This window comes from Sinocyclocheilus rhinocerous, unplaced genomic scaffold (genome assembly GCF_001515625.1).
Source record: "Sinocyclocheilus rhinocerous isolate Xijiao unplaced genomic scaffold, SAMN03320098_v1.1 scaffold36, whole genome shotgun sequence".
NCBI classification, from domain to species: Eukaryota; Metazoa; Chordata; class Actinopteri; order Cypriniformes; family Cyprinidae; genus Sinocyclocheilus; species Sinocyclocheilus rhinocerous.
This window is the reverse complement of record NW_015664459.1, coordinates 235,698-242,399: the sequence shown is the minus strand read 5'-3', so window position 1 is coordinate 242,399 and position 6,702 is coordinate 235,698.

Genomic DNA, 6,702 nt, shown 5'->3' with positions numbered 1-6,702 from the left:
TACAGAGAAATGTCTATTGGTTAGAAAAGATTTAAACCAACTTAAAACAGCCCCCCCAGCCCAACGCAACACTCCAGCCGAGAGATAAGGACTTCATGATCGACAGTATCAAAAGCAGAGTACAGGTCTAACATTACTAAAATGACAGAGTCCCCCGAATCTGTTGCCATATAAATATCATTAAGAACTCTTACAAGAGCGGTTTTCTGTGCTGTGCAGTGACCCAGACTGAAACTTCAAGAATATGATTGTCAGTCAGGAAGGTCTGGAGCTGTAAAATCTCAATTTTTTCCAATATCTTGGAAATAAATGGCAAAATGGAGATCGGACGAAAATTTTATGAAATAGAGGCATCAAGTGAGGGTTTCTTAAGTACAAGTGTAACCGTGGCAATTTTCAAACTGGAAGGTACAGCTCCTTCAAGCAAAGATTTGTTAAATAGCAACACCAGCCCAGGGCCAACAGTGTCAAATATTTGTCTCAAATAGTAAGGATGTATAGTGTCATGCGAACTAAAGGAGGGTTTAAGTTTAAGCATTACTTCCTTTACAGAATGTAGGGAGGCAGGATTGAAGGAAGTCCACAGGACAGGTGAAGTCATCTCTGTAGGTATTTCCTGATCGGAGACCAGAAACTGGGCCCTCAAACTTGAAGCTTTATTGCCAAAATAACTAGAGAAATCCTCACAAATGCCAAAAGACGGGTAGTGAAGAGAATTTACAGGGGGGTTAGAACGGGAGTGATAACAGAAAAAATGAGCTTTTGGGGTGTGGTGATGTTTCTCAATTAGTTTAGAAAAATAGGAAGCCTTGGCTTTCTTAACAGCATTCTGATATGACGATAGGCAATTCTTTAAGATCTCATAATAAATCTGTAATTTGTCTTTTTCCACTTCCTTTCTGCTTTCCTGCATGCCTGTCTCAAGGAACAAATACTATGATCAACTCATGGCTCCGATTTAGATGTAGATTTTGGCTTAAAGAGCTTAAAAGGAACTGTAAGGTTTAAAATATCTGTCCATGCAGTATTTAAAATGATAAAATTATTTTCAGCATCAAGATCAGATAATAGAGACTCTAGTAATAAAAGAGGGTTGACCTCATTATAGAGCTTGACAAAATCCTCACAAAAATGAGGCAAATATTCACGGGCTTGTGTACTATCAGAGGCAGGTGTAAGAGAAGGCAGTGGGAGGGACAATTTAAATAAAATAGGAAAATGATCAGAGATAACAGAATCAACGACTTCAACATCAGTTATAGATAGACCATGTGACAAAATTAGGTCCAAAATGTGTACATGAGTATGTGTAGGATGATTAACCCACTGCAGCAGGTTAAAAGAGTCAATGATGTTTAAAAACTCAGAAGTTATCTGCTTAGAGGGGCAACAAACATGGACATTAAAGTCACCTACAATTTACATTTAGTCATTTAGCAGATACTTTTATCCAAAGCGACTTACAAATGAGGACAATAAAAGCAGTCAAAACTAACAAAAGAGCAACAATATATACGTGCAAATGACAAGTCTCGGTTAGCCTAACGCAGTAAACGTAGCAAGGTGTATATATATATTTGTTTTTGTTTTGTTTTTTAAATAAAAATAAAAAAGATAAATATAGATAAATAGAATTAAAATAGAATAGAAAGTGTTAGAGTTAGAGGGTCACATAAATCAGTAGGATTTTGTGATTTGCGCCATACTCTTTCTGCAGCTCTGAGCTTAGAACGATACTCACGGAGAACATCAGATAGCCAAGGGGCAGAAGAGGTGGTACGAGCTGGCCTGGAAGACAAGGGGCAGACAGTGTCTAAACAAGACGTAAGAGTGGAGCAGAAAGTATCAGTAGCACGGTTAACATCAAGAGATGATAACTGTTCAGGGGAAGGAAGCAAAGATGAAACCATAGCCGATAGCCGGGAGGGTGAGAGAGAGCGTAGGTTACGTCGAAAAGTGACATGTGTAGGGGTATGTGTTGTGTCAGGAACCATGTTGAGGTTAAGAGTGAGGAGGAAGTGATCCAAGGTGTGCAGTGGAGTAACGAGTACATGATCAGTGGAGCAGTGTCGTGTGTAGATAAGGTCCAGTTGGTTGCCTGATTTGTGAGTAGCCGTAGTTAATACTCGCTTGAGATCAAAAGAGTCAAGCAGAGTGTGGAAGTCTGCAGCTTGAGGTTTATCTAGGTGGATGTTGAAGTCTCCAAGCATAACTAGGGGAGTACCATCCTCAGGAAAGTTTGAGAGCAGCACATCTAATTCTTCCACGAAGTTACCTAGTGGTCCTGGGGGTCGATAAACAGCTATAAAATGGATTTTAAGAGGGTGGGTAATAGTGGCTGAATGTGATTCAAAGGAGCTGATGATACTCAGAGATGGTAAAGGATTACATTTCCAATCATTAGAAATAGTTAGAGTTGATGAAGGAGGGGGAGGAGGAGGACAAAGGAGGGAGGAAAATGTTTTAAAGAGCATGCAAGATTTAGGCGAATTGTTAATTTTGTTGTGATAGTATGTCCTTTTAGCAGTGGAGGCATTAGCAGAGAATGAAGAGAGAAGTGATCGATATACATTAAGGTCAGTAGGATTTTGTGATTTGCGCCATACTCTTTCTGCTGCTCTGAGCTTAGAACGATGCTCACAGAGAACATCAGATAACCAAGGGGCAGAAGGTGTGGTACGAGCTGGCCTGGAAGACAAGGGGCAGACAGTGTCTAAACAAGACGTAAGAGTGGAGCAGAAAGTATCAGTAGCACGGTTAACATCAAGAGATGATAACTGTTCAGGAGAAGGAAGCAAAGATGAAACCATAGCAGATAGCCGGGAGGGTGAGAGTGAGCATAGGTTACGTCGAAAGATGACATGTGGAGGGGTATGTTTTGTGTCAGGAACCATGTTGAGGTTAAGAGTGAGGAGGAAGTGATCCGAGGTGTGTAGTGGAGTAACCAGTACATTATCAGTGGAGCAGTGTCTTGTGTAAATAAGGTCCAGTTGGTTGCCTGATTTGTGAGTAGCCGTAGTTAATACTCGCTTGAGATCAAAAGAGTCAAGCAGAGTGTGGAAGTCTGCAGCCTGAGGTTTATCTAGGTGGATGTTGAAGTCTCCAAGCATAACTAGGGGAGTACCATCCTCAGGAAAGTTTGAGAGCAGCACATCTAATTCTTCCACGAAGTTACCTAATGGTCCTGGGGGTCGATAAACAACTATAAAATGGATTTTAAGAGGGTGGGTAATAGTGGCTGAATGTGATTCAAAGGAGCTGTTGATACTCAGAGATGGTAAAGGATTACATTTCCAATCATTAGAGATAAGCAGACCCGTACCTCCACCTCTTCTAGTCAGACGGGGGGAGTGGGAAAAAGAGAAATTATTTGAGAGTTCTGCAGGTGTAGCATTGTCCTCTGGTTTGATCCACGTCTCTGTCAGGGCCATGAGGTTTAGTCTTGAATGACTTGTAATAGAAGTAATAAAATCTGCTTTGTTTACAACAGACTGGCAATTCCAGAGACCAATAGAAAAAGAAAGTAGTGTATTAGTAGACATAGGCAAAGTGCGCAGGTTGTTAGGATTGCGCTGCCTCCAGTGTGTGATGCATGGTTTGCGAGTGGTAGTGATGGAAGGGATCTGGAAACACATAGTAAGAATTGGTTATAAAAACTGAAAACAGAAGGGGAACAAGTAGTAGGAAAGAGAATGATTCAGAAGCGATACTTATGTGCCTTGCCGGTGTCCCTGCTCGGTGGAGTCGAACGGTAGAGTCAATGGTCTTTACACTCTTCGGTCTTCACACGAGGAAAGCTTCACATGAGGGCTGCCGCAGTATACTAAGCTTTTTATATTCGTCTAACAAAACTCAAATTGAATTCAGCTGGACACACTTTCCTGTTTATCACAACAAATGGCCAAGCAAAGCGCACGACACTGACAAGGTACGCGATACAGTACGAGACCAAACACGATTTCAGCAGGTCTCCACACAGTACACAAAACAAGCGTTTCCTAGCAATGACAACTGCACGAAACACTGAGACAAGAAATAAATACACTTACAAGCTGCTTTTAACTTCTGCTGATTGACTGCTTCTCACAAAGAGTATTTCTTTACACTGTTTTGCTGGCGTTTGAACACACTTTCCTGTTTATCACAACAAATGGCCAAGCAAAGTGCACAACACTGACAAGGTACACGATACAATACGAGACCAAACGCGATTAAAATAAAATAAGGATGCGATCGTGTTTAGTGATCAAATGTTGTGAAGGTGGAGGAAGATAACAGACGGCATCGAGGTCTGAAAGAAACTTTAGCAATGATAGCTAGCCCACCGCCTCTGCCTGATGATCACGGAGCATTGTAAAAGGGATAGTTGGCTGGAACAAGTTCAGAATATGGACTGAGGTCCCCTACCTTCACCCAGGTCTCGGTGATAAACAGAAAATCCAGGTCGTGAGCAGTGATAAAATCATTCAGGATGTACGTCTTGTTCACCAGAGAGCAAGTGTCTGTCAGCGCAATTTTTGTGGAGCGTAGAATGGTGCGTGAAGCAGATGCTTTGCTCAGAGGACAGAGGTTGGCAGTATTTGCGCCCTCACGGCGCGGCCGGATAATAATCCAAGAGTGGAGATATTCCGCTTGAGCCAAAGAGACAGAAGAAGCAGGAGCAGAGGCAGAGTCCATCGTCGTAAAGTAGTTTGACACCACAGCCCGTGACCGAGTCAGAGAACTGAGTACAGCCAGACAACCAGCTCTCAAGAAGATCTTTATTCTGACGATCACACCCCCGCATTTCGCACATCTTCTCCGACGCTTTCTTGGGGCAGTGCCCAGACGCAGTCTTGGAGGAAGGCCGGGACGTCCCGTAATAGAGTCCCATGTGTGTGGTCGGCGAAAAAGCCCAAATTCGCGTCCAAGACACCTACACAGGAACTACGAATATCCAAGAGAGTCTGACGATCATACATGAGACTCAGCATAGTTGTTGGACAGGAGGGCACATAAAAACAACCAAGCAATAAACAGAGCTGAGAGCAGTAAACGGCTCGCCACGTACACAGGCGCCCATCCAATTGCAGTTCTATATCCGCTGGTGCCTGTCAGCCCCTCAGCTCACCCTCAGTCAGCGCCATCTGGCCGCTCTGATCCGCCTCGGAACTTCCAGTCTCCAGCTCCTCCTAGGCATGAGGATTCCCTGTCTCCGCCTCCAGTCTCATAGAGTCCTGGACTCCACCTCGGTCCTTCGACCCATCGGCTCCGCCTTGTCTCCTAGCTCCCTCATATCCACCGTGGCCCATCATCCCACTGGCTCCACCGGGCTCCCTCGTCCCTCCGGCTCCGCCTTGGTCAGTCGTTGACCATCCGCCGCCTCGGGACTCCACTCCTCTGGCTTCACCTCGTCACTCCGGCTCTGTCAGGCTCCTCCTTCCCTTCGGCTCTGCCTTCGTCCTCAGTCGCTCCGGCTCCGCCGCGGCCTTTCAGATCCCTGTCTCCGCCTCGGTCGGCTGAGCCGCCAACTCCGCCTTGGCCCTCCGGATCCTCAGTGTCGCCCTGGCTCTCCGTCTGCTCGGCTCCATCCTGGGCTCCTTGTCCATCGGCTCCGTCACCGTCAGTCGGCCCCCTGGAGTCATCAGCCCTTCTTCCACCATGGTTCCTCCCTCCATCGACTCCACCGTGGGCTGCTATCCTGGCTGGTCTCTGGATCTCCATCTGGCTCCTCCTGCTCCTGGCTTCCCCTTGGCTCCTCCCACCCTCCCCTCCCCCATGGACTTTTTTTGGACTCTTTTTGTTTCTGTACCTTTCCTATTGCCTGCCCCACACCCGCCTCCTGAACCCCCACCCTCCCTCTGTTGGACTGTTTATAGGCGCGAGGTCGCGCCTTCTGGGAGGGGGGCGAGCTGTCACGGTTCTGGACTTTTGTTTGTGTTCCTGATCTCCTGTCTTTTGTTCCTTTAACCAGTCCTTCCAGGATTTCGTGGGACTTTTTTCTGATTTTTGCAGCCTAAAATGATTTTGCTGCGGCTTTTCTCAAAATATGTGCTGATATTTGCGGCATTTCTTATTGTTTTGCAGTGAAAATATACCAAAGGCAACATTCTTCTAACATTATGATTTTTCTGATTCCGAGAACCATTGTAGGGCTCCAGACTAGCATTTGAGGACACCAGCATTAGTGCCATTAAGTTCTACAGAAGGTGGCACAAACACCTGACAGTAAAGCACTCACCCCAATCGCACATGTACATCTCGGAGATGTCTATTTGATGTCTGCATTTACATATGCAAGATGTATTTTTTAGAGTGTTTGCTCATCTGAAATATGTCTCCAAGACATTTCCTGTCAGATGTCAAATAGACATTTTTTTAGAATGCATGTAAAACTGCTTCTGAGACGTTTATCAGATTACACAGCAGATGTTTCCCAGATCTTTAGCAGACGTCTTACAGATGTACTTGTGCTGTCTGGGTAGTTGAGATGCAGATAGAATTAACTTTTATTACTGTCATTCAAAATATCTAAATATAATTTAATAAATACAAATAATATATATTAGGGAGTGGAAATAGCTAATAAGCCTATAAGTACTTCTCTGCAGCCATCTACTAGTGGTAATTTAATGTATTTTTTTTATTTTTAAATAAGTGTTTGCTTTCCTACATTATGCAACTTTTAGTTTTATAAATGGGGGCAACCTATGAAGGATGAAC